Source organism: Ischnura elegans, chromosome 4 (assembly GCF_921293095.1).
Source record: "Ischnura elegans chromosome 4, ioIscEleg1.1, whole genome shotgun sequence".
Lineage (NCBI taxonomy): Eukaryota > Metazoa > Arthropoda > Insecta > Odonata > Coenagrionidae > Ischnura > Ischnura elegans.
In genome coordinates, this window is record NC_060249.1 from 72,808,364 (window position 1) to 72,831,669 (window position 23,306).

Sequence of the window (23,306 nt, forward strand, 5' to 3'; positions counted from 1 at the left end):
CATCTCATTCTCATCTTGCTATCTGCGAGCTTATTCAAAGAAGAAGACACTTCGTATCCCAACTACGTTTCTACCCTATCTTCTCATCGCTTTCCCCACCTTATCCTTTGCATCCTGCTCGTATATTTTTTTCGAATTCCTCCGGTAATTATCGCGGAGTTACTCCTGGGCGAAAAATTTACAATATGCGAAGAAGGTATAGGGTGAAAGGGGGTGAATGAGAAGGGCATTCAAAAAGTGCGCCGATAGGATGAAAACTTTTAGAACAATATACCACCTTTTTTGTCCACTAAACTAGAAAGAAGAACATTGTAAATGGATCTCCTATTTTGATAGGAGGAGCATTACATGAGGGCTAAGTCGGCTCGGATTTGCATATTACTAAAGGCACTGCATTCCTATTGTTTGGCCTTTTTGCAGAAAAAGTGGCATATATTTGCTAATATTACACTCCAAATTCAGATGTTTAGCTTCTTCTAAAATCTCTAGCTACGAAATCAAACTTCTTGTAAAAAGGTATCACTAAAATATTTTATCGAAATTTAGCAAACATTATTTTTTGTTGTAACGAAACAATATTTTTTCTTAAGATTTTCAGTTCAATGACCATATTGTAAGATATATTTTGCTCATATTCGTGAGAATCCCACCCAAAATCGTTTTCTTGCTTTGCTATTACGCCAGATTTTTTCTAATAGAGTACTCTATCTCTCCTCTGTTTTCATTTGACATGATATACGGGAATATATAGAATATGTGAAATAAAAATAGAGCTATTACGTAGAAAATAGAGATATTAGAACCATCGGTTTAGTAGAAGAGATAAAAAAAAAAGATTTTCCGGGATTCAAAATGGCAATGATGTCGTATTAGAAAGATAAATATTGTTCCGCCCATTCGACTGCAAACCTGATTTATATTCTTCGACTAAATCCATATGGGAAAATCAGAATATTTTAATTGAAAATGAAACTTGGTTTAATGAAAAAATTAAACTAAAGAATCAACTGACAGTCGAAACGCGACGTACTTCGTTAAATAAACTTGCGGAAAATTACCATCTCCCTTTTTCATTAAATTAGGATGTCATTCCGAAACATATCGCTTGCCTTAGTTACTTGTTAGAAACTTCGTCCGTAACATTCATAGTATTTAGTGAGTATTATTTACATGATTCTCTAGTATGATCATTGCTACGCCACAAACCATTGATTGCAACGTTCCATATGCATTACTTGAAGTGTCCTTTCTTTCGTTACGAATAAGACGCCCGGTATGACTACTCCTCCTCCTCCTTACCCTTAGGGGGTGGGGAGAGACGAATTCTCCGTCGCATTCTCTCGCCGAGCGACGGAAAACAACTGAGCCCCAACATGCGTACCCCCTCCCGGTCCTAACATTCGCATACACATTCATGCATGCATGTATTAAAATCGAGATGAGCGCAATTAGTGGGGGTCTTTGTTGTTTACGGCCGCAGCTCCTTTTGTGGCGCGTCTCGAAGGAATGGGCGGGGAGGTAAACCGAAACCTTTTATTCCATTTCATCCTTCCATCGGGGTTACGAGTCCGCATCATCGCACTCAATGAATCATTTAACGGGCCCCCGACGCCCGCCGTTAAAGATTTTTATGGAGGAGTACGTTGAGTGCACGAGACGCCGCGCAGAGGCAAGGGAAGGATTTCTCGGAGTCGATCCCGTCACGACCACCATACGCATTTGAGAAAGTCTTAGCAAGTACCTAGATTCCTTGGAAAGGAAGACGAAATAAGTGTACGATGACGCAGTGCCTTGTAACCATGGTAGTGATCTAATAAATATTTTATGTGGAAAAACATAGTCTAATTTTCATTTAATATGAATAAATTCCATAAAGTAACGCCTCAAACCATCAACTTCATGAAGTGTACGATATTCTAAGAAGTAGACGCAGCGATTCTGAGATACTATTAAACATTTGCTCCCATCCAATAAAGGATTGATTCAGGAAAATATATATTTGTACTCATTGTAATATGGCTATCAAAACATAATCGTTGAAAACTGGATTTGATGTTTCCGCGGTGTTTCTCCACATAGGTAACGGCTTTCAGGCATTCCTCCGCGTAATCTTGTCTAAAGGTGTCTTTGAACGAGACTACTCGGAGGAACGCCCAAAATCCGTTAGCAATGATGTATTTTTTGATAATTCGTATGAGCAGTCAAATAAATTAATTAAAGTAAAAATAAATTGCATAATTTTTTGTGCATGTTAAGGCATAGATACAAAACGGACGACTTGTAGCCGTTTAAGATCCTATTGGACTTTGTAGGTGTGCATAAGTGCATATATGACACTGGGTCAAAGGAATGACATCGAATATTGATTTTTAGATAGAGTTTTGGATGATAGTTGTAGGCAGTAACTTACAATACCTACTACAAGCACTACAATCGATAGGTATGAAGTAAACACTGCAATTTTGAGGCGTTTATTTTGGCTAAATGCTGATCTCAAAGTAAAGAACTTGCAACGCAAATCCTTGTATATATCTTTTAATATACTACACTCATAGATACAAGTTACATTAATGTGAACCTCCACGTGAAAGAGCAATATGCCGAATTCTACGGATGTTTCTCGCGCAGGGCCTTCCTCACGGTTGCCAGATGCACACTCGGCCGAATGGCACTTGATAAGGCTCGGCATACTCCATCGCCATCCAATCATCTCTCACTAAGCCGACAATTCGCTCCGAAGGGGCGAAAAGCGCATGGCTTCATTCAAATCCCTCTCGATTATTACCATTCTCCCCGACAAGAGATAAAAAAAAACTTCCTTCTCATCTCTATGGCTGTCGCAGAGACACGAAAAGAATTCTGAAAAAAGTCACATGCTTTGATCGAAATCGGGAAGAAATAAATGCTCAACTTCGATAGTGCTGAATTATTCACCAATTTCAGTTTTTGTGAAGGACGTTAATAAATAATCTTTGCATTGAATAATATAATATTACGGAGCATTGTCTCACCTATAATAGAATGATACTTTGAATATGACCTAAGCATTTCAAACTGGGCCGACGGCTATATACAATCGTAACGGTATTTAAACGGATACGTTAAAAGTTTGATTACGTAATTTTATGCATGGGTAACTTGCTAAAAAAACGCATGTGGTGCAGGTTGAATGCTAATGCCAATGAGAGATGTATTTGTGATTTACTGCTCCGTTTCCTCAATGAAGAGTCCCAGTTTTTATTTTAACTCTGTGAGAGAGTCAAAAATGCATGAATGGGGATTGATCTTTGGCCTAATATATTTATTAAATTGATTAGCGTGAGGAGGACAATGCTGATGACTATCAGGGTTATTTGAAAGGAAAGAGTGATTCATATGAATAAATTTGTAAGGCCCCTACTCGTTAAATAGTAAAAAGCTACCATACCTCAATTCTTATCTAATAGTACTACACAGCAAAAGACACTATATATTTTAGTATTTTTGAGACCACCTTATAAACCTATACATTAAAATGCTCCCCTATTTATTAAGAATTATTTGCCATATCTTCCTCTGTCCATGCAGTTAAGTCGCATATCGTCCAAGGAAAGGAGGGATCAATACGTAAGGCAATACCTTTCTGCATCCCCTCACTCCTTCCAGAAGGAACCAGAACTTCTCACTACCCAACCGTAACTACTGCTACGCGGGGCAGGATTTGGGAGATTGGGGCGGAGGGGGGGGGGGGGGTAAGAAGGGAATGCCTCCCCAGACGAAACAACCCAATCCACGGAGCATCCTTTTCGTCTTTTGCCCACCGTATGCACATATCTCCCTTCTCAATTCTTACCGCCTCCCCCGTCCGCCTATCTCACAATATGCTTTGTGGATTATTCCTTCATATTGCTCGGATCGTGGGAGAGAGAGAGATAGAGAGAGGAGGTGCCTATAACAGTGAAGTCAGAATGACTGCGGTTTTCAAGGAAGAGCGGGGGGGGCCGTTATGAAATTTCGTAAGCCTCTAAAACTACCCCCCTCGCCCTCCGCCGCCCCCACCCCCCAAAGACCTCCGCCCCCATCTCCCAGGATGCCCTCCTCTTTACGGGAGGAGAGCGGGGAAGATGTGGCGAAGAGGAATGGAATGAGATGACGGTGGGAACAAATGAAGGGAAGGACGACTCGACGAGGAAAACCGCAAATGTCAACGTGATTTTATCCATTCCCGTAAAGATACAGCATGCTCTAGTTTGATTCCTCTACTACACAATACAACCGAATGCGAAGTCCTCCTCTAGATTTTTTAAAATTTTATCTCGGTTGGTTCTGATTTAATGAAAAAGAGATATGGCAATTTTCCAAAAAGGTATACAAACAGGCACGACGCGTTGCGACCGTCAGGCCATCATCAAGTACAAATATATATCGTTTACTTTGCAATATTGTTTAATATACTCCATAATAACTTGATGGCCGAAACAATATTGTGAAGTAAACAATATATATTGTGCTTGAGAATGACCTGACGGTCGAAGCGCAGCGTAATTTGTTAGTTAAATTTGTGAAAAATAGCAATCTTTCTTTTTTTGCTAAATCAAGATGTCCACTACATCTTACCTGCTTCAGTTACTTTAATTCGGGTCGTTCTACTAAATTCGTAACAACATTCAAACAATTTAAAGGGGAGTTCAAACTTATGAGCAAGAAAGACCAGCAGTAGTTCAGCATTTTTTTTTAATTATGTGACTGAAATATTTATAGTGAACATGAATTTTTTAAATTTCGATGGGAAATGAAATGGCGAAAGAATTCAAATTCTAAGAAATTTAAAAGTAATGGATCCATAGAATTTCATGAAATTTTTTTATAGATTAATTAAAAACAGTAGATAACGAATATAGGAATCAAATTCTAGGGTTTAAATATTTCGAAGTAACAAGTTCGATGTAACGTAAGATTAAATGGATCAACAACAAAGGTCCAATTAGAAGATTTTAGCGACAAAATTGTTTTCTTCATTATGTCGTCATTGAAAGCGTGTAATACTGTGCAGGTGACTTTACTTTAGGGAAGGGAAGTTACATTTTCAAAGGAAAACCAGACCTTCTAGACTGGATGAAAAGAATGCATCTCCTCTCAAAAGTAAGCCTTAGCGGTATTCGCCGTTAACCTCATCGGCGACGAAAGAAAGATCCCTTCCTCTAAACCCCAAATACGATGATAGCCTAAGTGTCCAGCTTGCTAGCACCTCACGCCAAGTAAAACTCTTTGATCTTTAGCAAGGAATGGCAATTGGGAGGGTAGAGTACGAACAAAATTCCAAATACTACTCATAACCGCTGAGAGAGCCAACTAACCAACGAGTCAAATACAAACACAGTGGCAAGGAGAAAATTAAGAGGCAGCGGTCAAAGCAGCTAAAGATCCAGAGAAATCTATCATTACACCTTTACGTCCTTGACAACTTCAGAGCCTCATTGAAAACTTTACTCGAAGTAACCTGGCGTGCCTTGAGAGTTGGGAATTTGAGAAGAACGTGTTTGATCCTCCACAACCACTTAAAGTAACGTTACAAAACTTGGCATAAGCTACATTTTTATGCATACTGTCATTATTGGTGCGCGGTCTTAGCATTGATTGGTGGAATATTTTATTAATAATTATAAATTATCTGGGTCATGTTTAGCCCAAATGCGTTTCAGAATAATAAAATCAGTTCTTGAACTCCATGTCAAAAAGTAATAATTCGCTGGTCAGTGTAATTGGCGTTGGTCATTTTAAGCCCGATTATATTTCTGGTTACCTGAAAATCAGTTCTTGAACTCCATATTATGGTCAAAAAGTAGGTATTCGTCGGTCAGTGTAATTCGTCTGGGTCATTTTAGGCCTACATACATGTGAGGTTGCCTAATTTATACTTAATCACTACTTGAAATCCATGCAATAATAAAAAATTTAACATTAGCAGGTCAGTTAAATTAAGTCATGCCTAACCGTAATAAGTTGCATTTGTGTAAAACTAGGCTTTGACCCCACTCCCTGCTGGGATGCTCCCACCCTCCACCCTATCTCTCCAGGGCGGGCAAAACAAGCCCTTGCGCACAAAACATTCCTTCATCCATTTCTCGCCCTCTCCCTTCTTCGCCAACCTTTTCGATAAAAGGTACATATCCCCGCCCCTGTCTCCTCGTTGCCACCTCCTTCCACATTTCACATGCCCCCCCTGCACCCCATCTTATCGTCACCTCCGAAATGCCTATTCCGGTGGAGACATCCCAACAACCTCGCATCTCCCGATTGGGATATCTATAGAGAGCACTGCAAGACTTAATCATGGCATCCATGTGACGCAGCAACATCGCGAAAATATTAAAAACATTAGTGTTAATGTGGTAGCTATAGAGTATTGGTGTCCTATTGTGAATGCCCGGATTCAAGTCCCTCGAGAGGCGAAATTTTTTCAATGGAAGCACGAACCCTACTGCAGATGTCTGGGCGGATTCGTCTGAGGTCTCTTTTATTCCATGCACATAACATTTGAATGCCCATTTACGAAGAAGAAACATTGATATTTAAAATGAATATCGCAATTTTTCTTTTCTCGTTTTCACGCTGCAATATCGACCACGGAAAAATACTAAATTTGACAAAATTGGCTGCCTGCTACGGCGTGTATAACGACGGAGCCCACATTTTTTAAATTAATTTTAAACGATAATCCTTTATCTTCATATAAATCCATACCATTTTAATGTAGGTACTCCTAATAGTAGCGACACTAAGTCAATCCATGTGAACCTTGCAATGTGGAGGGCCCTTCAAGTAGTTACCAAACATCGTCCATTCTGTAGGACGTTAAGCTGGAATCCCCTCGGTTGACTTGAGAAAAATTTAATGCTGTGACAGGATTTTTCTTCATCTTTTTTTCCCCACACTTCAATGGTGATAGATGATCTCAGCTGTTGGTTTCGTTCTCTTTGTTCAAATTTACATAAAATAACTCACAATTCTTAAATCGGCTCGATAGAGAATTCCTATGCGTGAAAAATGTTTTGCGCTGAGTTATTTTAAATAAAACTATCGGTGTGTTTCAAGATTTTCCTAGGAAAAAGATTATTCCGGATTTGTTCCACTCACGCAAAAAGCTAATACACGCTTTTTACCCGACTTTATAAATGCATTTGCCTCCCAATATCGTTTTAATTTAATATGAACATAAACTTAGTGTAACAAGGCTTTTTTAATTGCAAAAAATCCATTGAATGAGCCATTTCAAGTGTGCAATGAAAAAAACCGAAGAGGCTAAACCATGGTTAAGCAAATTGAAGATTGCTAGTGAGGTACGCAGTGGCAACAAAAGGGGGAGCTAGCAAGTTACTTAAAAATAAGTGTGTTGGGAAGAGGTATTAAGGCCACCGGGTGGGAAGAGATGTTTAAGGCCGTAGACCAGTATTGGTCTACGGCAGCGATTCCCAACATTCTTTTCCTCCTATATCCCTCTATATGTATATAACTTATATTGTAACCCCAAAAATGTAACGTTCATATTTAATTACATAATATCACTACGGGTAGGTGACACTTTAAGTTATAAATAATTGTGTAAATATAAGCTTTTTTTTAATACCCCATATAATATGTATTCATATTTCCTGGTTAAGAGATACATTGATCCTGGCGTCCGCCATTACCGATTATTTTCGGCTTACCCAACTGGTTCGTCTTACCAGCGTACCACCGGTTAGCAACCGCTCGTCTACGGCATTGAGTCGAGTCTTTCGGTTACCGGGGTTGGAAGTACCCGGTGAGGGTGTAAGACGACAAGGATGCTGGCTGGTTGGGATGATACGCACATACTAAGTGGATACTGGTGGGTGGGAATTTCACGTAAGGGTCCGCGAGGGACGCTAGAGGGGAATTGAAGTTTCTGTTATGGCGGCCGTAGTGGGGCGGGCGGCGGTTTATATGATGTGGCTAAGTAGGATGCAGAGTGGAGACGAGAGGAGCACGTTAGGGATCTCTGAGGATGGCAGGCCTGTCTCCCACCAATGGAGTCTGTGAGCCTGAATTGGAACCATCAAAAGACAGCGTTCTGGGTTGATTCAAGCAATAAGGAAGAAGGACATAATTTTGCAACTAGGATATGGTGTAAACATATAAAAGTCGATATAACGTTTTTGAAAAACATCAGTGTTTTAAAAACACTACATTTAATCACCAAAAAATAGATGATGGCTCTCATGGCTAAGTTTCCGATACTGAGCATTATCAGGATATTAGCATTAATTGTAATAAGTGGAATTTGTTCGGTAGGTTTTATGAACTATATATCGGGGCAACCTACAGTGGCTCAACTTTTTGAAGTGGCATAATGTTTAAATATTCATAATGATGAAACTTAGAAATCAATTTAGTAAGCAAATTGAACGCAATTTAAAAAAATTTAAGTGGTCGAAAATTAGCGATATATTTTAGCTCACCGATGACGTAAAAGATCCGACCATTTTTAATGTATTAAGAAAGTAGGAAAATAAATACCCCACGAAAAAACTTGAGTTAGATAACTTAGTCTGAAACTCTCTCTAGTCAATAGAATAATCTTTTCAACTTTGACAACATCGTGAAACTTGAAATCCATCAATTCTAAAAAGAAATTTCTTCTATATTCATTTCAATTCCATTCACTAATTACTATATGGCAATACAATACCTAATTGAAAAATGTTAAAATTAATCCAGTCAAAAGCCTAATTAATATCGCTCATGTCATTCAAAAAAGTTATGGCTAAATAAATAGTAACTTCACCGTGAACTTTTTAACCTGAATATTCACGCAACAGATAACTTAATGCTATCAATATCTTGCGATATTAACCAAGATCACGGCATTCCCGGACAGACGCTCCCATGAAGGAGAAGGGTCTCAAGGCGAGAAAAAAAAGTGCCCTAAATCGGTTACGAACTCCAGTGCCAGGGAAACGCTCCCTTTCCATTAAGGAGCGAGCCCCAGAATATTTCGAGCGCGAGATATCCATAATCGATGATACTTTGGGGAGCGACCAATCGAAAAGTCCTTTCCTCGCAGCCAAGGGAGAGATATATAGAGAGAGAGAGCAAGAAAACGCGCGTCTATTGGCTGGAAGGAAACCGCATCATCTCCTTATCTCTCCGCCATTTCGAATCCGACGGGCCGTGGCGGTGGATATATGTGAGATAGAGGAGTGAGGGACTATGGTACACGGAGAGGGTGGGTTTTCAAGCGGGGGAGCAATCACTGGGCCTCCCCCCCCCACTCTTTCCCCGGGAAATGGTTGGCAGCCTCGACGATCACCGTCACTTTTGATCATCCTGAAGGGGAGAGGAAAAAAAATCCCGTCCACCCCTCCTCACACTTAAATATTGAGGCAAGATGCTCACATTTTTTCCCCAGAGCGGAGAGAAAAACCATAAGGAGGAGACGCTCCAGCGGTCGGACCCATTGTAAAACCTCGCCAATGGATCCAGATATAGGCAATTGCCGAGACGTTCCATCCCCCCCTCCAGCCTTTCTCACAGTAATCCCAACCCTCCCTTTCCTTCTTCCGCCCAGAAGATCATTTCAGAAATCTTGGGGTACGCCCAGAAAAATCGCATTCGCCCAAGCGAGGAAGCTTCATTCCATGCCACAATATTCCCTCATCCTCTTCAACCGAATCCACCAGAGCATACCCTAAGGTTGCCGGAAATCTTTATGAAGGTGGTGCTATGTCCGGTACTGGAATCGATGCAAACACTTGTGTCAGACATTTTTTTCGTACTACTAATAGAAAAATACCGCTTTCATTGACGAAATTCACTAGCTACCAAAATGTTGCATTGAGATCTGTAGAATATTCGCAGATTTCTTGAAATGCTATTTGATAATTGAATTCTAAAATATAGATCCGGATTGATCGGCTGGAATAGTAAGCTTAAATTCATTTTCATATATTTTTAAAGTCATTGACATTAAGTTTAAACTTGCATTTGCTCTTAATTTTTAATCAACTCATATTCTCTTTGAACCCTATTTTACTTTCAGGACAATTCGCCAAAAATTAAGACGAAAGGTTACACTAATTTTCTCAATGGTTACCCCAAGTACGAAGACAATGACATAATCTTCGTTTCGATTAGGACTTTCACCTACTTGACGCATGGAATTAATAAGAAAGATCATTTCCGCGCTTAGTAACCGAAAAGGATCGGACTAAATCTTCCATCCAACACTCCATCTTGGGGAGACTATGGTGATCCGTGCCACGGGCTGTCTATTCTCGCCCCGAGAAAAGAGGTGAGTGGGGAAGGGTTGGGGGGGAGAGGAGGGATTGAGTTTGGGCCAAAGGGTGGTGCGGTGTTTTCGGATTAAAATGGGAGAAAGTTCGGAGGCGCATCGCACACGGAACCCCACGAGAAGGCACCCCTTTAGGCTCATTCCCTTCGGGGCCGAGGGAAACCGAAAGTTTTGGGCTTCGCCAAGAAGCAGAACCCCCTCTGGGGAAATTCCTGGGGACTCCAATCTCGTCTTGTGCTCGCAAAATGCATGACACGAAGAAGGAACGGCGCGACGCTGATAGGAAGATAGATGCGGGAGGGGGCGGGGTCGGGGGAGGGAGCGAATACGGTGATGAGACGGAGACACCCATGGCAGAATGCGATGAGCGTCTCCTTCCAAGAAAGCCTTGCCTAGTGGATTAACGCCTGACGATTTTATTCCAAGGGTAAATATCTATTTAAATGATCGTGTTGAAACATAAGGGAGTACAGTTTAATAAAACGAATAAAAACTGATAACTTTAGGCTTAAGGGTGTGAAACCTTTCTAATATATAAAATAAAATAGCAAAATTTGTTAGGTTCACTAATATATTATTGAGCCGAACTTGAACCTAAAGTATATTCTTTCATTTTCCATAGTTTCAAAGGCATGGGAAAATAGATTTGCTAAAATTCCTGTTTTCTGAGGGGCTTGCATAAATTAAATTAGTCATTTAGACGCTACTGGATTTCCATGTATTGAAGCATTGATTTATACTGGTCAATTTCAATATGGTTCATTCGCACTAGTGACTTAAACTTACGACATGATCGCAAAAAAATATTTTTAAGTTACATTCAATATTATTACGTTTGTAAAAAGAAATTGATATTTGATTTATCGGACATGTTGTACAAACTGAAAAATCATTACTCTAGGATCAAACTGTAGGACTAAGTGAAATATCGTTGAATTTTTATTTAGGACATACATACTTTACTTTTTCTAAGTTATTATTTTGAACGTTTTGCCACACACTGAATCAAATACTTTTGGAAAAAAATCTCTGCTCTAAAATAAATAAATCCCTTTGTATGACAACGTACTAGAATTAATTTAATTCCGGATAATACCCAAACTACTACTTTTACACCCTTGTTGAACGAACACAGTATGTAACGGAAGTATGAAACGTTAAAAACTCCACAATAATATGCTAATATATTCGAACGAATGACCTAATTGCTGACATTTTATTTGAGTATCTCCAGATTTTCAGCTGCGACATATCCATTTTCCTGATGCCTTCAACCCATCAAAGTCCACGCTCTGAATTGCGAATAAAACACACAGCCAGCATCCATCAGCCAATCCCGTCACCGCTCAAGGATCGACAGGCCATTCAATTTACGTCATTCGCGAGATAGGTGCGCCGTTCACCGCCACCACTCACAGCACTCGTTCCGCTCAATCTGCACTCACGTGAACTCTCTAAACCTCACTCGGAGTGGAATTAATAAAAAAAATGAAGGGTAAAAATGAAAGGATGCGACCGGGATGCCATCTGGTGGACGGTCCTCGAAGCGACACGGACGCGGCGGCGGTGGCCATCTGTTGGGTGCGGGACACAATCTCTTTCCTCCGATGGAGGCGAGACAACCAGACCCGTGTGAGCTTGGGAGTGGAGGTTTGTCTAGCCTTCGCCAGGAGTGTCGCGCTCTTTGTAAAAGCAGGGGGTGGGGAAGGAATACACGCTCTTCAGTTGTTTACGCGCGTCTATGGTGGTGAGGGGAAACAGAGCGAAAGAGGAAGTTTTTAGCCGGGGGAGAAAAAACTTCACCACCCACGCTGTCCAGCTGCCGTGACCGCAAAAGTGGCGCCGCGTCGCGATAAGGCAATTAGTTAGGAAGAATAGTTTAGGGAGGAAGATAGGGAATGAAGAGGATGAGGCGTTGGTGTCCGTTTGGGACGATAACCGCGTTAAAAAAGGCCAATCAGTCAAAACGAAGGGTACACAAATGGAAGGGAAAGGGGAGTGAAAGAATAAATCGCCCACCTTATCAACGGGGCTCGCCTGGGGGCTAAAAAAATCCACTCTTTATCCTCTTAACGGGCGTGTTACCCGCGGCATGAGGGAGAAATTGATGTGGACATTAACAGCGGTGTGCTAAGCTGATGTATTTACACTACTGAAACCCTCCGCGGGTATTCAATTCTCAGATGTCACACTCCAAGACATCGTTCTGCATCGTACAACAGGGTGACAAACTCGTCGTCCCCTCTACTCTGATTACTTAACTTGAAGTATCTGATACTTTCCAGGCGAAGCAGGAACTTTTCTTGTATTTCCAACAGGGCTACGTGGTGCGTTCACCAGCGTTGGAACAGCTTTTAATTCGCTAAACTGAACGGCTGCTCACCTGAATTTCTCCCTAAAGCAAAAAAAGTCATTTCAGAAACCCAAAAGAAGTGATTTTTCCCATTTGAGTCTTCTGCATTAATACGATATTTTGGAATAATAAAGGGAATGTATCTTAAATTGACCTCCATTATTAAAATGATTGAGAATCGGCTAATTCCTCGCATAGTAATTTCACCTTAAAATTTAAGGCTTTGCATTGTGATAACAATTCTTGGAATAGCTGTCAGTGCCTACAAAAGGGCGACTATCCCTGGAAAGTAGTAAGCATTAATAAGTTAGTAAAGTTCAGGGGATTCAAATAAACTCCAGGAATAACCCAATTGTTTACATTTTGATGAGCAAACAAATTTACTTATTAGGAAATGTGGCCATATCGGTGCCTAGTAAATAACTATATGAGCAATTTCAGTTTTTTCATCGCCTCTTGTGAACTGCTGTCGTCATGGCAAGAAAATCGATATGGGCAAATGAAATCCTGAGCAAATTTCCTCGCCTGCTGGGTTACGTTTTATCTCTCGCGGATGAGAGACAACAAACGTGAGTAATTGATCGGGATTAGCCGTCTATTATTTTTGCTTTTAGTCCATTCCATCAAAACTCTTTATCTCAAACGTTGATCTCCAAACAAGTAAATCCTAAAAGAAGCCACCGTATGCTTTACTCGGATGGTGATTGCTACTGCGTATCTCAAAAACACCTCTCCGCGGAAAACCCGCAACACTTGACCGCTTAAGCAAACGGTATTCCTCGTTAGACCGGCTGACTGGTTTCAGTGAAACTAAATATTAAGGTAAAAATAAAGGCAATCTCTTGTTAAACGCTTAACTGAATGCACAAAGCTGGTGATGAAGATAATAGTGGCCCAGAATGGCACTCATATGTGACTTGAAACTAACTTTGCTCAAAAATAACTTCAAAATGACAGTTAGGGCCTTCTATAGTGTGATAATCATGATGCAGGCCTTTCTTAAGTCATAATTAGATGCACTAGTTCGATAGAGGAGCCATTTTGATTGAATATTGTGCCATTAGATGCCCAGAATATATTGAGCTAGGTATTGTCAAAAATTTAAACTCATGCTCTATAACAGTTGAGGACATGGCAGGGCAATGTCAGCGGTTTCAATGTTTCAAAAGTTCTGGCCACCATGAGCATGCATTAAATTCTTTTCATTGCAGCAAGGAAAACAGTTTAAGCAAAAAGGGCTCTTGAAGGACAATTGCCTCCTCTCACCAATTACGGTAGCTTTGGTAAAAAGACTCTACAATCCTTGCACGTTCAGGGCTGCTAGTTCTGGCCAAGGAGACTCCTTGGGCCTCCAATGCGGCCCTATAAATAGGTAACGGAGCGATGTTCCCCAACAGGAAGACGTAGCACTCACTAGCTTCATCCACTTTTTGCCTTCTCGGCCACCCCAAGCCACCGATGGAGCAACCCATTACCCATCTAACCACGGCCTCCTCACCAGCCTTACAGACTTTCCTTGCTCGCCATCCCATTCTTCTCAACACCAACCACCCAGCAACCTTCCCAACTTGCGCCATATTTCTCGATTCTCACTCTCTTCCTCCAGCAAACCCACTTCATCTCACACAGACGATTTCCCCTTTTCTTGGACAATGAGCAATCCTCACCCTGCTACATGCGAGAACACGATTTTCCTACCTCGGTAAGCGACCAGCCCCTTTCTTCCCAAAGGGTCATTTAGTCCACTCTGCTACTTAATAAAAAAGAGCACCCTCGCTTCCCTACCCTCGCTATCAGGCCCTCATATCGGCTTATCTCCCGAGATATCTCAGCCCTTCTCCGAGTCCATTACAAGATTTTTTAACCTTCCCGTTGTATCCGCAGAGACTTTGGCAATCTTTTCGTACGGTCCCCTGGCGGCGGGGAGCAGTGCCTCATGGCTCCAGGTGGCCCAAGGAGAAACGTGCTTGCGACGTCTCGTTGTCGGGGACAACCTCACCTCCTTCCCGCCAGCCGCAGCGTCAACCCCCGGACCCCTGTCATTCGCATGACCCTCTTCAAAACTCCACACTGGGTGACCTAGACCTCAATTTTTGAAGCACCGCTGGATACGTAACTGTTGGAACTCTAGTATGGTATGGTATTTAAAGAAGGCGACCGACTGCTGAGGTCATTTGCACCATGAGGGAAGAGTATGAAAGGAAAGGTGGAAAGAAACCCCGCGTCAACATTAGCTTGCTCTTATGGAAAGGCGCCGAGGGGACTACGGCTTAACGTCCAATCCGACGGCCGGAGTGTTGCGCTTGAAGTATCCTCCACACAACATTCAAGCAGGGATCGGGTATTCTCTATAAATCTCTGCTACTGCTGGGATTCGAAGCCAAGTCCATGTGGTATGAAGCCAATACTCTGGCCATCACACCAACCCGATCCCCCTGTCGAAGCACACTCTCATTCCTTCTTCTAATCATAGTTTTGCATTGATGTATAGAATTAGCCTAGTTTCCTAAGCTATACCCATAAATATTTAAAGAAGTCCAAAGAACAGCTTGTTATTTCAATAGCTTGTGATAATTAGACTTCTTCGAAAATATCAACAACGCTTAGGCCTGAAGATTACCTTTATAGAATGTAGGGGGAGGAAACAGTCAGAAAGATAACACTATTTATCAAGCTGGATGTTGTACTCTTCGAAGAATTTAATCTTGTGAAAGTGCAACATAGGGAATGCCACTATTTATTATTTATTAGTTGTGCGGTCATCTAATTGGAGGCAGGAAATAATCCCATTATTTATTTTTAATAACATTACTTTTATACTATTTTGGTAGAATTATTTAAGAAAGAATATTATATAGAATTACTGAAATTGGAGGAAATTAATACAGCATAGTCAAAATTAAGCATTTTTAACATTTTTTTTTCTTACAAATATCGATTAAACTCGACAAAATATTATTCAATCGTATCGAGATAAAAAAATTTCTTCCTCTACGGGAGGGATAAACGAAGTAAAACTCCCGTGACTACCTCCAAAATCGAATATTTATGTAGAGATAAGTCTGAAGTTTTGAAATTCGTAAATACTTTCCATCCATCCGTACCGTTTTCACTCGAAAAGAACAATTATTATCGTAGTGGGCAACGAGAAGGCGAAAGACATTAGCGGCACGCCGCGGTGCGGGGGAGAAAATGCAGATAGTGTGGCAAGTGGGAGAGGTAAGGGGTAGTGGATGGGCTTTTTTGAGGACGAGTGGTCCAGCTGAAGAACCGCCCCGATAACGCGGTTACACGAACGAGCGAGCACACAGCGCGTGGACAGCGGAAGTTTATGTGATTACGCGTTCTTTAGACGAGTGCATGTTTGCGTGGGGAGGAGAAGGTGGGAGGTCAGATAAGGAGACTCCGAATGATGGGTCGGGGGAGGTGCAGAGATTGGCAGCGGGCGCAGATTACGGGAGATTTAAGTTATTTTAAAGTTACACTAATGCGTTCAAGGGAGAGTGGGCCCACTTTTTATATGGTCTTATGAAGAAGATGTTAGATACGTCCCTTTGCACTCTTTATCGATTCGGCTTGGACGAAACAATGATTTAGGCATGGATTAATGAAATAAAAAAACGATTTAAAATTTTAGCTATCAAGTAAAATGTTTTTCTTGGACCTTTTTGTTTATACTTGGGCATTAAAATGAGTCACATTAAGGGTTATCACTGTGGAAAATTAAATTTAGTGTTTTGATTAATGAAGTAGTTTGGGTATCTATTTCGAATTGCTATTAGAACTAATCTTTAAGAACACACATAATGCCATTATATCCACTTAGCTTCGTGAACAGAAACAATTGCTATGACCATCGCAGATGGACACATGAACTAATGAAAAAATCACAGGCAAGTTACGTTTTTATTGTTTCATGATATTTTCCCATAAAAATGTGAAAATGAACTGAGAAGCTATGATAAAAAAATTTGAAATTGAACAGGGTAAATCTAAAGACGTAGTCATAAAAAAAATAATTTTGTAAATCCACGAATTCACGAATATACAAAAAGCACGACTCCATTCCCTCTGAGCTTCTGGAAATTACCAGAAGTTAGTTGTACACTTAGCCACTTAGAACAGCCTAACTGTGTGCACATAATACTTCTGTGCGTAAGAAAAGTCTTAGGAATTGGCTATGAGAGCACAAAAGAACATAAGAAACTGTTTTATCGCCATTTTCGCCTGACTTAGAATAATTGCCGTATGTTGGAAGAGAGAATGCACCGAGGCCCCTTGGAAGATAAATCCCAAAACAATTCAAATCTCCGGGAACGGTTGAACCTGATGGAGAAGGGAGAGAGATTTTAACGACCGCAAGGGTGGGTATTATTGTCTTGACATCTAGATGATGCAACTACACATGATCGTAAATCGTGCCATCGGGGCAGATGGAAGCACAGCCAGTCATTATAAGCGGCGGGGATGGTTTGCGGGCACCTGCGGCCCTCCTGAAATAAAAGCGAATGGTCGGACCCTTCGATCCATCCGCCCGCCGATCGTAGGCTGAACCCTTTCCTCCTCCGATACACTTTTCTCAAATGACCCGGGAAAAGTCAATGGTTCAAAGAAATTAAACGAGTATATGTATCCTTACATTTTCGAAAATGGCATTGCTCGCGAGAGATTATTCTATCTATGAGTCAATCATCATTATTGGACAATGCTATGTTTTGTTTGACGCAGCTCTCCATTCCTCTCTCCTATCGGCTAGCCTTTTTACAGCGAAGTATTTCTTATCTTTTGCATCCTTTATAAACTGTCCGATGTAACTCATTCGGGGGCGTCCTTTTCCCTTCTTTCCTTCCAATTTTCTATCTACGATTGTTTTCCTCATGACGTGCCCAGTTAAGTTGCCCCGTATTCTCCTTACGTTGTTTAGTAGACTTCGGTTTTCTCGTGCTCTTCTTAGCACTTCCTCATTACTTATTCGATCGATCCATTTTATACAAGTATTTTATATTTACCCAGCCGGGGCTTGTTGCTTTGATGTAACTCACATTACATATGTACAACACTCATCAAAACAACTCGGAAACATTTTGGTACGAATACCTTCCAGAAAAATATTAAAAAAGAGGTATCTATGACAACTAATCGGAATGGTCATACTGAATTTAATTTCTAAAATCCAATAGTCTTAAAATGCATATCCGTAAAGTATGTTTCACAACATTTCAAAAATTCTGTTCCCTCGAAGACTGCCCTCAACGGTAAAAATTACATCAAACGTTTCAGATGAAATTTATTTCGAGGAGAAGATTTACAAATTTAAATACGTCGGGAAAACTGTTCGTGGAAATGTAAAAATTCACACCTCTCATTATTTAACCATTTTATGAATCGGCTGGACCGTGCCATTCCTTTTCCTTATAGTCACACCGGGAACCCACGTTGTCATTTCATAAACGTCGTCCAGAAAATTCGAAAAGCAAGCGGGAGGGTATAATGGACTTCGGATTTTTTTTAATAACCCACCTCAACTCAAAATGTTGAGTGTCCTTTAAAGACCTTAAATTGTGCGGAGTGTTGTCCTTTTCCCGTATTTGCCGCCGAGTTTCAATTGCGAGATAACGAGTTTATCGCCGAAAGTCCTATTCTCGCTTCAATATCCCCCTCCTTCACGCGAAATATACTTTATTGCCCCTATTTCTTCGCACCTCAGTTTCTTCCCTTCGTGCTAATCCTCTTCTCCTCGGCACCTCGTCGGGTTTGGCTGCCTCTTTCGTACAACTGAGAGAATGAGATAGGGCTGACAACTTTTCTCAAGCAAAAATACATTGCCATGGACTTGTTTCTCACGGTAGTCTCTCAAGGATGTGAGTAATGACCGATCTTTCTGAATTGAAGCGCAGTATTTACGTAAATTCAACCATCGCACTAGGAAAAAATTCATGGATATAGTTCATTAAAGGCTCATATGCTTTTCTGATTGCTACAGGCTAATTTCTCACGGTAGTATCTTAAGGATGTGAGTCATGATCGACCATCTGAAGTTAAGCGTTGTCTGTGCGTATAAAATCACATGAAAAAATGGATGGATCTAGTTTAGTAAAGGTCCATAGAGAAAATGACTCAGCTTATTCTCTAAGGAGTATTATATTCAAACGAATTTCAAGCGTTCATACTTTTGTAATTTATTCACTCCCTTGCTATTTCCACCTTCACTGGTCAAAATTTAAAAACTTACCAAATTCTATAAAACCTAATCGCAAAAATATGAAATATCCTCTCTCAACGATCAACATTCAATTAACTAGTAACACATTGTACATTGAATAGAGAGCCATCTTATTTTACGTACGATTGACAGTTTCACGGCCACTGTGACAATAAATACTCGAGAAATACTTTATTCCAACAGATAACAATAACAGTTCCGGTGCACATGACATGATTCCACTTTAATTATTAGCTCGGGACTTAATTTAATCCAAAAAGTACACTCTTTCCATAAACGATCGCAATATTTCGTAGGAAAACGTTGTATCTCTAACGTTAAGGTGAAATGATAAGGTGATTAAAGTTTATTTTCCAACCATCTAGGCATCAGATTTATTTTACTTCGCTTTTACAGCCACGGCTTGTACTCGCACTCTCGTTTGAGAGGGACATTTTTATACACTGAAAGTGCTCGGCAATACGGCAGTTGTTTATTTTTGGGTCGCAGGTCACGGCGGAGTTTCTCCCGGTCGCAAATGCAGAACTTGTGTCTCCTGTGTACTTCGTACAGGTCGTTGATCAAAGCACCGTCGAAGGTGAGCAATAAAGGCGGGAACACCATGGAAACGTCCCTTGATAGTAAATAGTTAGTGTTACCGGATTTATAATCACATTTTCAATGAACTTACGAGATATTTCTTTCTATAACCCACCCCTTCTCTCATGCAATTCATCTTTCAAGCTCTACATTTGTCAGCTGTAAATACAAAATAATTTACCGGAACGATTAATAGTAATTATAAACGTAAAACTCTACCCTGAGCCTTCAGAGGAATCAAGGGAATAAATAAAAATGGCACAAAAAAGTCGTAAAATATGTGGATATAAATTTTAACGATTTTATTCTCGCTAATAGGTTCGTTAGCGGAAATGATAGCTCGGCTATGAATATCCACTGCAGTTTAGAAAGAGACGGTTTTCCAATTTACCTGACGAGGGTATGGAAAAGGTGTGGAGGTGGATGAGGAAAAGAACAAATATAACAGTGATTTCGTGCTAAACCCTCCCAGCGGGAAGCCACCCAAGCCAACTTGCTAGTTTTTAAATGGCAATAGAACAATAAATATCATACAGAACTTCATTCAAAATGAAGCATATACCCTTTTTCTATCCGAATGAAGAAAATTTTGCCTTCAACATCCTCCGCAAAGTATCCCTCTCTCGCATGCACTCTTAACTTTTCTTAATAGCCCATACCTGTAGCTTTGCCGATTTTTAACATCGGTTGTGAGGGAGATGGTTGAAATTTATGGGTTTTTTGCGGCAGGCAATTAAAAAGCAAGGACTCCCTCAGCTCAAACCCTGCTACTTTCGATGATTCCTCGACTGCGGGTACGTTTTCTAAATGAGAGAGTTTCTCGAATGCTTTGATAAGCATTCTTTTCTTTTATTATGAGGTGGAAGAATGATATAAACTCCATTAGCCATAGTGGAGTTTTTCTATCAATATTTACACAACGAGAGAATTTTTAGGGAAGGAAGTTAAAGAAAAGCTTGGCATTTTCCGAAATGATTTTCGGTAATAATGATTATGAAATATATTAAGTTTCGATATTAAGTTTGATTGTATACCTAGAAATCATGCAGAGTTATACGGCAAATAGATTTAATAGCGACATAATTTATTTATTTCGTTTATTTCCCAATTCCCCGTAAACAGTTCAAAACGGCCTTTTACAACGGGTGTTTCAACATTAACAATAGAACATCACAAACATCCGTGCGCTGGATATGGACCACCTACTCAATCGGGATGCGAACCCGCGACCTACGGATTGGTAGGCGAGGACTTTACCCCACCGCCACCGAGGTCGACGAAAACGAATAACAAGTTACTTGAAACATTTTATTGCATTCATCTCTATCTTCATCGCTACTCACACGAGTTAATATCGAAACTGCGAACACTATTCAGATGAAATATCTCGAAGATACAAAGAAAATACACACAGATAGAGTCAGAAATGCATCTTTATCGGAGTATAGGCATTTTAAAAAATCCGTTTCATTTGTTTGCAACCACCTGATTTTGATTACTGCAGTCGAATACATGAAATTCTACGTTGCCGTATGAATAAGGATATGATTTTTTCAGTAGTATAACCTCCAATTCATTCATCAAGCTGAAATTTCCCCGTAAGAATGACTCAATGATGCCGCATCCGACAATATTACTGGGAGACCAACATTCAGTATAACACTGCGAAGGCCTGGATAATCTGTACACAAACCAGCGCCAATAACTCACTCACGAAAAAAAACACACACACACATCTACGAGGAATCCTATGCCACCATTTCTTTGGAAACGCGAGATAATGCACGTAGGGACTTTTAAGAGTGGGATATGGTTTATGGGATAGGTTTCGGTGGGCACTGTCTCACAAGTGATTCCACTTTGCTTTTCCTTCGCGTGGGGCATTCCAGAGGGGTAGAGAGACGAAGGGATAAAAGGGTAAAAGATGCTGTGTGCGCGCGTTGAGGGCCATTACTTCTGTTCTTGTCGATGGGAGACCATGCACCTCTTATCTGGCCTCACAGATCATGAGGAAAGGCCATTATATCCTTGAACTAACCTCCGGTGACCTGAACGACCGACACATAAAGACTGCGTTCACGCCCTCCCGCGACAGAAAGACTCGTACCTCGCACGGAATACTTTTAAACATATCTCCATCCTTGCCTCTAGTATTTATTAGGTCTCACTCCCCCGCCGCTGGCTTTATCACGGACTTATACGGTTGGCAGGAGGAGGTTGAAAAATAATGCATCCACTCTACGAATTCATCGCTGAACGAGTGATTCATCGAAAATTTCTCTGTATTCGCGATTACGTAATTCGGAATGATAAGCTTTTTGCACCAGGAAGAACTAGAAATCAAAATGTATGGTGTACCGCATTCCTCCTAGAGTGCCTTAGATGTCTTTTGTAAAATATTAGAGATTTCTTTAAGTTTTCCTTCGCAGAGCCTAAACGCATCCGGATTGGATATTGAAAAATTTTCCTCAATAAAGAAGAACTTAGAAGGAACATTCAAAAAGTGTCTTAGGTCGATTTTGTTCTAATTTGGTGGGATGGAAGGACATAAAATTGAAGTTTAAGTTGTTTGACCAACAAAGATGTCTTTATGTGCCAGTAGCCTCAAAAACTAAAGCCAACTAACAGGAGGAGATTTCAGAGGTACTCAGGTTGAATTACTTAGTACGGGTGCACTTTCTTTCAATATAATAATCACGATATCATGTTTCATTCGGGCATAGGCTCTCATAAAAAAGAGAATCGCAAATACCTGTTTCATACTAGAAAAAAAAGTTGGACAAATTTTCACGAGATACTGCTACGAATTGCCAGTCATTTCCATACGCTTAATATTTAAAAATAATCTTCCCTGAGATATTATATCGTAAGATTCTAATCAACGAGAGTTAAGTATTTTTTCGACCAGAATAAGTAACCATCTAGTGGGACTATAACTTATCGCACTAATAACCCCTTTTTGTCAAAAGCATAAATAGGGTTAAATAAAAAAAACTTTTAAACGAAAACCCAGTATCGCCGATAAATTGCTCCAATTTACTTCCCTCGAGGAGAAACCTTTGTTTATGATAGCAGAAGTCAGAAAAAAATTAAAAATTTAGGGCTGTTATGTCTATCAATAGCTACACTAAAGAAGCAATGAAAGCCTCGTTCAATTCACTTGTGCCAAACTCTAGTTCAAATTCAGGAGACATTTTTGTTGACTTGACTCATTTTCATTTCTTGACATGAAAGCTTAATTCATTTTCAAGTCTTAATTCTACTACGTCCTCAACGTAAATCACTAGGTAGTGTATCAGTTAACCATGGGCGGGGAGTTAATTGTGAACATTGGACTAAACAAACACCGATTATCCATGGGGTCCAATCCTACCATAATAGACACGCTGATACTATTGTACGGGTTATCTTATCACTTATAGATAGCCTACTTTCTGTAAATCACATAATGACAGCATCACAGATCATAATCTATTTCGCCAAGAAAGCCCCGCGAGAAGAAAGCTATTTACCTGCGACTGTGGAAGGTCATAAAATAGTGAGAAAAAAAAAGGGTTTATTTTTATTCCTAAGGTAAAAGGGACGCCTACAAGATCCCAAAGAATTTCACGGTGCACATAAAAAAGGCTGAGATGAGGACTGCTGAGTGTCTCCCTTTTTTTTCAAAAAAGATATTTCCTTCCAAACGGCCCGACCTTTCAGCCTTTCACTGATGGAGGTGTGATCACAGCAATCAAGAGGAGAAATAAACATTTCTAGACTACAACTGGATTCAACAATGGAAGCCAACGTGCCATAAACCGTTTGAGACTGTGGTGTTAGTGGATACCTCGTCGGGGCTCCTTTTCCACTGCCTCAAA

At 40.4% G+C, this 23,306-nt stretch overlaps 1 protein-coding gene across 1 annotated transcript in view; it reads right to left on the reverse strand.

The window, feature by feature from the left end:
- Positions 1–23,306, reverse strand: part of LOC124158166 (transcriptional regulator ovo) — a 773,475-nt gene that overhangs the window by 222,296 nt on the left and 527,873 nt on the right. The gene's annotated exons all lie outside the window — the stretch shown is intronic.